The 9,479-nt window shown below is 39.1% G+C and overlaps 1 pseudogene; it reads left to right on the top strand.

The window, feature by feature from the left end:
* Positions 1 to 8,996: 8,996 nt before the first annotated feature.
* On the top strand, positions 8,997 to 9,479 carry LOC123596769 (annotated as a pseudogene).

Below are 9,479 nucleotides of genomic sequence, written 5' to 3'. Positions count from 1 at the left end.
AGAGGGTCAAGAGGCCCCTATCTCAGAGTGACTGTGGTAAACCCTGAAGAAGGGATGAGAACAGTTGGGATGAGGAGCTCAGGAGATTTTAGGAAGCAGCCATTTATCAACCAACATGGACATATTTCTATATTTTAATTCACACCTGTGCATAACTACCTAGCATGAACCCTGCCTCTCACCAATGACATACAGCAGTTTCCATAAATGACTTCTTCTCTGTTCTAATACCTGCAGCTATTTTGGAAGTTTGCATATCCAGTGACTTGCACATCTAAGGCACATGACTACTGTGGGTTGCAAATTTACTGGTGTCTGTTTCCAGAGTTTTGTCTTTTTTCCTTCACTTGAAAGATGCTGTTTGGATCCCAAGATTTTTTATGTTCAAGCCACTGTGAATATTAACACCATGGTGGTTGCTGAATTAATGTAACAAAATTTATTAATGTTTGTGTTTGACAATTTTAACTTCATCACTAAGAATATTTTAAAATTTTATGCCTGTGAGCTTCCTTCCCAGAAATATAGAATATGTATTCTCTATATATGTATATATACACACACATACAAAGTTATTAGTAAAAAGCTTTATAAGAAATTGAGCTTGCCTAATGGTAACCACAAAGCAAAAATGTATAGCAGATACACAAAATATAAAGGAATCATAACACTACAGAAAATCAAATCACAAAGGAAAAGAGCAAGAAGAAAGGAACTGAACAAAACAGCCCAAAAACAATGAACAAAATGGCAATAAGTACATACATTTAAATAATTACTTTAAATAGAAATGGACTAAATTATCCAATCAAAAGACATAGAGTACCTGAATGGATAAATAACAAGACTTACCTAAATGCTACCTACAAGAGACTCATGTCATTTATGACACACACAGCCTAAAAGTGAAAATGAAAAAGATATTCCATGCAAGTGGAAACCAGAAATAAAATGGGTAGCTCTACTTATTTGAGAGAGAGAGCACACGCATGTGAGAGTGAGTGCACCAGTGGCGGGGGGGGGGGTGGCGGGGGGGGGTGGCGGGGGGAGAGGTGGGGGGGAGAGAGAGGAGAGTGGGGAGAGAGAATCTCAAGCAGGGATTCTCTGTCAGAGCAAAGCCTGATGCAGGGCTTGAACTCACAAACTGTCAGATCATGACCTGAGCTGAAATTAAGAGTAACTTAATCAAATGAGCCACACCACAGGCACCCCAAAATGGGTAGCTCTACTTAGACAAAAATAGAAATTAAAACAAAGACTGTAATAAGAGATCACTCCAACAAGAGGACAGAACATTTTAAATACCTATGCACCCAACATAAAAGCAACTAAACATATAAAGCAAATATTAACAAATCTAAAGGGAAAAACAGGAATACAATAATCATAAGAGACTTTAATGCCATACTTTCATCAGTGGATAGATCATCCAGGCAAAAATCAATAAGGAAACATCAGCCTTAAATGACACATTAGGCCAGAAGAAATTAACTGATATATACAAAACATTCCATCCAAAAGAAGCAGAATATACATTCTTCTCAAGTGCACATGCAACATTCTCCAAAATAGATCATTTATTAGGCCGCATGACAAGCATTAATATATTTAAGAAGACTGAAGTCATAAGCATCTTTACAACTAAAATAGCACTAACTAGAATTATAAGAAAAAAACTGGAAAATTCATAAATATGTGAAAATTAAACACCATGTTACTGAACAACCTATGGGTCAAAGAGAAATAAAAAATACCTCAAGACTAATGAAAATGTACATACAGCATACCAAGACTTATGGGATGCAGCAAAAGCAGTTCCAAGAGGAAAGTTCATAGTAATAAATGAAGTAAACAACCTAACTTTACACCACAGGAACTAGAAAAAGAAAAAAAAAGTTAGTAGAAGGAAGGAAATAACAAAAATCAGAGTGGGAATAAAAGAAATAGAGACTAAAAGGACAATAGAAAATAATGAAACTAAGAGCTGGTTATTTTTTAATTTTTAATGTTTATTTATTTATTTTGAGAGAAAGAGAACGAGCGCAAGCATAAGCTGGGGAAGGGCAGAGAAAGAGAGAGAGATAGAATCCCAAGCAGTCTCTGCACTGTCGGCGCAGAACCCAACGCAGGGCTCAAATTCACAAACCATGAGATAATGACCTGAGCCAAAATCAAGAGTCAGTTGCTTAACCAACTGAGCCACCCAGGTACCCCTTTGAAAAGACAAAACTGAAAAACCTTTAACTGAAATCATTAAGAAAAAAAAAGAAGATTCAAATAAAATGAGATATGAGACAAAACCACTGGTAACAGATATACTAAGAATAATAAGAACCTACCAGAAACAATTACATGCCAACAATTTGACAACCAGAAGAAATGGATAAATCCTAGAAACTTACAACCTATCAAAACTACTGAATCATGAAGAAATAGAATATCTGAACAGACCAATTACTAGTAAGGGGTAATCAAAGTCTCCCAACAAACAAAATTCCAGGAATGGATGGCTTCACTGGTAAATTCTACCTGACATTAAGCAACAATTCTGAACTCATTTTACAAGGCTAACAATACCCTAATACTAAAACCAAAGAAGGACAATACAAGAAAAGTACAGACCAGTATCCCTGATAAAGATAGATGCAGAAATTCTCAACAAAATATTAGCAAACCTAATTCAGTCATTAAAGGATCATACACCATGATCAAGTGGGATTTATTCCAGGGATGTAAGATGTAAGGATGGTTCAACATCTAAAAATCAATGTGATACACCACATTAATAAAATTTAGGATAAAAATCATAAAATCACTTATAGAAAAAATATTTGACAAAATTCAACATCCATGTATGATTAAAAAAAAAAAATCAACAAAGTGGGCATAGAGAGAATGTACCTCAACATAATAAAGGCCATATATGAAAAGCCTACAGTGAACAATCAACAGTGAAAACCTGAAAGCTTTTCCTCACCACTTTATCCAAGATAGTATTAGAGCAATTAGGCAAGAAAAATAAAAGACATCTATATCAGTAAGAAGTAAAACTGTCACTATTTGCAGATGACATATTATATTTAAAAACCAGGGACTCCTGGGTGGCTCAGTCAGTTAAGCGTCCGACTTCAGCTCAGGTCATGATCTCGCGGTCTGTGAGTTTGAGCCCTGTGTCGGGCTCTGTGTTGACAGCTCAGAGCCTGGAGCCTGCCTCGGATTCTGTGTCTCCCTCTCTCTCTGCCCCTCCCCTGCTCATGCTCCGTTTCTCTGTCAAAAATAAATAAACATTAAAAAAAAAACAAAAAACCTTAAAGACTTCACCAATAAATTGTCAGAACTAGTCAACCAGCAAAGTTGCACGATTCAAAATTAATATACAAAAAAACCTGTTGCATTTCTATTCAGTAATAATGAACTGCCAGAAAGAGAAATTAAGAAAACAATTCCATTTACAATTACATCAAAAAGAATACCTTAGAATAAACTTAACCAAGGAGGTGAAAATCCTGTACTCAGAAAACTATGATGTTCATTTGTGAATGAAACTGAAGATGACACAAATAAATGGAAAGATATACCATGATCATGGATTGGAAGAATATTGTTAAAATGTCCATATAACCCAAAGCAATCTATAGATTCAATGCAGTCCCTATCAAAATACCAACAGCATTTTTCACTGAAAAAAAAAAAATCCTAAAATGTGTATGGAACCATAAAATATTGTGAATAGCTAAAGTAACCTTGAGAAAAAGTAAAGGCTAGAGACATCAAGTTCCCTGATTTCAAACTCCATTTCAAATCTATAGTAATCAAAACAGTATGGTACTGGTATAAAATCAGACACATAGATCAATGGAACACAATAGAGAGCCCAGAAATAAACCCACACACAGATGGTCAATTCATTTATGACAAAGAGCCAAGAATATACAATGGGGAAAAGACAGTCTCTTCTATAAGTGTTTTTTTTTTTAATTTTTTAATGTTTATTTATTTTTGAGACAGAGACAGAGCATGAACAGGGGAGGGGCAGAGAGAGAGGGAGACACAGAATCTGAAGCAGGCTCCAGGTTCTGAGCTGTCAGCACAGAACCTGATGTGGGGCTCGAACCCATGGACCGTGAGATCACGACATGAGCTGAAGACGCTCAACTGACTGAGCCACCCAGGCGCCCCTCTTCTATAAGTGTTGCTACGAAAAATGGACAGACACATACAAAAGAATGAACCTGGACCACTGTGTTACAGCATGTACAAAAATTAACTCAAAATGGATGAAAGTCTTAGATGTAAGACCATAAAAATCTTAGAAAAAAGCATAGGCATATGCTCTTTGACATTGGTCTTGGTGGGCATTCATGGATCTGATACCAAAAGCAAAAGAAGGAAAAGCAAACACAGACAAGTGGGACTAAATCATATGAAGAAGTTCTGGACAGCAAAGGAAATCATCAACAAAATTAAAAGGCATTTCACAGCAACACTTTTCTAGATAGGTCTCCTAAGGCAAGGGAAATAAAATGAAAAATAAACTACTGGGACTACATCAAAACAGAAAGCTTCTGTACAGTGAAGGAAACAATCAACAAAACAAAAAGATAATCTACTGAATGGGAGAAGATATTTGTAAATGATATATCCAATAAGGGGTTAGTATCCAAAAAATATAAAGAATCTACACAGCTGGGTAGCTAGGTTGGTTAAGCATCTGACTCTTGATTTTGGCTCAGTTCGTGATCTCCCGGTTCGTGAGTTCGTGCCCCGCATTGGGCTCTCGAATCGTGCTTGGGATTCTCTCTCTCTCTCTCTCTCTCTCTCTCCCCTTCGCTCCTTCGCTCCTTCCCTCCCTCCCTTCCTCCCTGTCTCTATCTCTTTCCAAATAAACAATGGCTCAATTCACAATCTCCTGGTTCATGAGTCTGAGCCCTGCATTGGGCTCTGCAGATCCTGCTTGGGATTTTCTCTCTCTCCCCCTCTCACTGCCCCTCTCCTGCTCTCTCGCTCTCTTGCTCTCTCTCTCTCGCCAAATAAACAAACTAAAAAAAATTAAGAAGAATTTACAGAACTCAACACCAAAAATGCAAATAATCCAATTAAAAATGGACAGAAGACATGAACAGACATTTCTCCAAAGAAGACATACAGATACATGATACATGAAATGATACTCAACATCACGCATCATCAGGGAAATGCAAATCAAAACCACAGTAAGATATCACCTCATACCTGTTAGAACAGCTATTATCAAAGAGACAAGAAATGACAAGTACTGGTGTGGATGTGGAGAAAAAGGAACGCTTGTACACTTTTGATGAGAATGTGTATTGGGGGGCATCTGGGTAGTTCAGTCAGTTAAGTGTCTGACTCTGATTTCAGCTCAGGTCATGATCTCAGTTTGTGAGTTTGAGCCCTGCATTGGGCTCTGTGCAGACAGTGTGGAGCCTGCTTGGGATCTCTCTCCTTCTCTCTCTGCCCCTTCCCCACTCTCTCTCTCCTTCTCTCTCAAAAATAAGTAAATAAACTTTTAAAACAAATGTAAATTGGAGGGGCACCTGGGTGGCTCAGTTGGTCGAGCATCCAACTTCAGCTCTGGTCATGATCTCACAGCTCATGGGTTTGAGCCCCACGTCGGGCTCTGTGCTGACAGCTCAGAGCCTGGAGCCTGCTTTGGATTCTGTGTCTTCCTCTCTCCCTGCCCCTCCCCTGCTCATACTCTGTCTCTCTCTGTCTCAAAAATAAACATTAAAAAATTAAAAAAAAAAAAAGAATGTAAATTGGAGTGGCCATTATGGAAAATAGTATGGGGATTCATCAAAAAATTAAAAATTCAACTACCATATGATCCATAAATTTCACTTCTGGGTATTTTTCTAAACAAAAGAAAAACAGCAACTCAAAAAAGATGTATGTACCTCCATATTCACTGCAACATTATTTACAATATCCAAGACATGGATGCAACGTAAGTGTGCATCACTGGATGAATGGATAAAGAAAGTATACACACACACACACACACACACACACACACACACCCATACACACCCAAACACAGACATGTACACAACACACAGTGGTATGTTATTCAGCCACAAAAAAGAGAAAATGTTGCCATTTGCAACAACATGGATGGATAGACCTAAATGCTAAAATAAGTAAGATAAAGACAAATACTATGCAATCTCACTTATATGTGAAATCTGAAACAAAAACAGAAACAAAGAAACAAACAAAACCCCAAGCTTATAGACCCAGAGAAGAGACTGGTGGCTGCCAGAGACAAGGAGTTGGAGGGTGGACAAAATGGGTGTGAAGGGGCTTCAAAAGTACAAACTCCTGGCTACAAAAAAATAAGTTGAAAAAAAATAAAAGAGTTGATATGTATAATATTTTCCAATACTCAGTGAGACAAGCATCACAAGGTAGGATTTAGTAGCAAACCCACTGGCAACCTTGGTGATAGTAATTTTATAGAGGGTGGCAAAGATAAGTGGAGAAGAGAGTCGGGAAGTGGAGCACAGGCCAGTATTTATTTGTATATATTTGTGTATATTTGAAAGCTAAAATGAAGAATAATTAAAATGGAAGGAAATGGAAGACTGAAGAAAGTTGGTTTTTGTCTTTAAACTGGTGCACCACGTTAATAGAAGATAAAAATCGGGATCATCTCAATAGATGCAGAAAAAGCATGTGACAAAATCCAACATTCTTTTATGATAAAAGTTCCCAACAAATTAGGTATAGAAGGAATGTACCTCAGCATAATAAAGGTCATAAGTGACAAGTCCACAACCAACATCATATTCAAGGTGAAAGCTTTTCCTCTAGGAACAAGACACGGATGGCCCCTCTTGCCACTTTTATTCCATATGGTACTGGAAGTCCTAGCCAGAACAATTAGCAAGAACAATAAATAAGAGGAGTGCAAAGTAAAAAGGAAGAAGTAAAATAAATTTTTATTTGCAGACGATATGGTCGAAAAGCAAATACTGTATGATCTTACTTATATGTAGAGTCTAAAAACAAAAAAGTTCATCTCATGTAAACAGAGAGCGTAGCATAGTTACCAGGGACTGGGGTGGGGTGGGGGGGAGATGGAGAGGTGTTTGTCAAAGGGCACAAGGCTTCAGCTATAAGATGCATAAGTACTGAGGATCTAACGTACAGTATAGTAACTACAGTTAATAACTGTATTGTAAACTTGAAATGTGCTAATAGATCTTTTATTATTATTGTTATTATTATTATTATTACTACTATTTGACAGGGAGGTGAGAGGCAGAGGGAGAGAGAAAGAATCTTCCACAGGACTCCATCTCACGACTGTGAGATCATGACCTGAGCTGAAACCAAGAGTCACCCAGGCATCCCTGCTAAGAGACCAGATCTTAAGCGCTCTTACTACAAAAAATAAAATTAACCCTATGAGGTGATGAACGTTAAGTAACATAACAGTGGTAATCACATCACAAAGTATATGTATATCCAATCGCCACAAGGTACACTTGAAATATGTACAATTTTATTTGTCAGAAATACTTTCATAAAGCTGGAGAAAAAATTTACCATTTTCTTATAGTTTTGTACTCAAGAGACTTTAAAATCCCCAACACACTATTCATCAACCTTTCAAGTGACAAAAATAATAGCAGGGCAAAGTCTTCAATTAATTTACAGTGGAATATCTAAGAAAAATTACATTGGACTTCCACAGAGTTTGACATAACCTTTTTCAGATTTATAAAGTTATTTGGTGAGATACTTAATTATCTTTAAAAAAGTGTTTTTTTTGGGGCGCCTGGGTGGCGCAGTCGGTTGAGCGTCCGACTTCAGCCAGGTCACGATCTCGCGGTCCGTGAGTTCGAGCCCCGGGTCAGGCTCTGGGCTGATGGCTCAGAGCCTGGAGCCTGTTTCCGATTCTGTGTCTCCCTCTCTCTCTGCCCCTCCCCCGTTCATGCTCTGTCTCTCTCTGTCCCAAAAATAAATAAACGTTGAAAAAAAAAAAGTTGTTTTTTTTTTAGGGGCGCCTGGGTGGCTCAGTCAGTTAAGCGTCCGACTTCAGCTCAGGTCACGATCTCACGGTCCGCGAGTTCGAGCCCCGCGTCGGGCTCTGGGCTGATGGCTTGGAGCCTGGAGCCTGCTTCTGACTCTGTGTCTCCCTCTCTCTCTGCCCCTCCCCCGTTCATGTTCTCTCTGTGTCTCAAAAATAAATAAACGTTAAAAAAAATTTTTTTTTAAGTTTTTTTTTTTTAATGTTTATTTTTTGAGAGACAGTGTGTGAGAGAGAGAGAGGCAAGCCAGGGAGGGACAGAGAGAGAGGTAGAGAAAACTCCCAAGCAGGCTCCACAGTGTCAGCACAGAGCCTGATGAGGGGCTCAAACTCATGAACCATGAGATCATGACCTGATCCGAAACCGAGAGTCGGATGCTTAACCAACTGAGCCACCCAGGTGCCCCTACATACTTAATGATCTTACCAGAAAAGCAGTTGTATTATACTGGGATATTTGAAAGGTTTTGCTCTACCACTGGGGATCCAAGACCCACTTGAGTAAAAATACAGGCAGTGCGCTCCAGTTCTGAATGGAATCTGTAAAATGCGGAGGGAAAGCCCTATTTCTTTATCCTGTGAATATCAAATTCCAGTTTAAAACAACATTCTTCTGGGGTGCCTGGCTCAGTCATTAGAGCACGGGACTCTTTTTTTCTTTTGAGAGAGAGAGAGAGAGAGAGTGCACGTGCACAAGCGCATGAGCCTGGGAAAGGGGCAGAGAGAGAGAGGGAGACAGAGAATCCCAAGCAGGCTCTGCAAAGTCTGCATGGAGCCTGAGCGGGGGCTCGGTCTCATGAATAGTAAGATCATGGCCTGAGCCAAAATCAAGAGTTGGACACTCAACCAACTGAGCCACTCACGTGCCCTAGAGCATGGGACTCTTGATCTTGGGGTTGTGAGTTCAAGTCCCACGTTGGGTGTAGAGATTACTTACCTACCTACCTACCTACATACATACATACATATACACATGTTGAAAACAAAACAAACATTGTTCTTCCTTTCGGGCCAGGGCCTGGCAGGATGGCTCCCTCAAGGAAGGGTGGGGAGAAGAAGAACGGCTGTTCTGCCATCACTGAGGCAGTGACCAGAGAACATTGACAATCGCATGCATGGAGTGGGTTTCAAGAAGCATGCCCCTCGGGCACTCAAAGAGATCTGGAAATTTACCATGAAGGACAGAGGAACTCCAGATGTGTACATTGACTCCAGTCTCAACAGAACTGCCTGGGCCAAAGGAATAAGGAATGTTCCATACTGTTTCCGTGTGTGGTTGTCCGGAAAACGTAATGAGGATGAAGATTCACCAAACAAGCGCTTAGTGCTGGTTACTGATGCACCTGTCACCACTTTCACAAATCTACAGACAGTTCATGTGGATGAGAACTAATCGCTGATTGTCAAATAAAGGTATAAAACT

The sequence above is a fragment of the Leopardus geoffroyi genome, chromosome C1 (genome assembly GCF_018350155.1).
Source record: "Leopardus geoffroyi isolate Oge1 chromosome C1, O.geoffroyi_Oge1_pat1.0, whole genome shotgun sequence".
In the NCBI taxonomy this organism is placed as follows: Eukaryota; Metazoa; Chordata; class Mammalia; order Carnivora; family Felidae; genus Leopardus; species Leopardus geoffroyi.
This window is presented reverse-complemented; position numbering and strand designations above follow the sequence as displayed.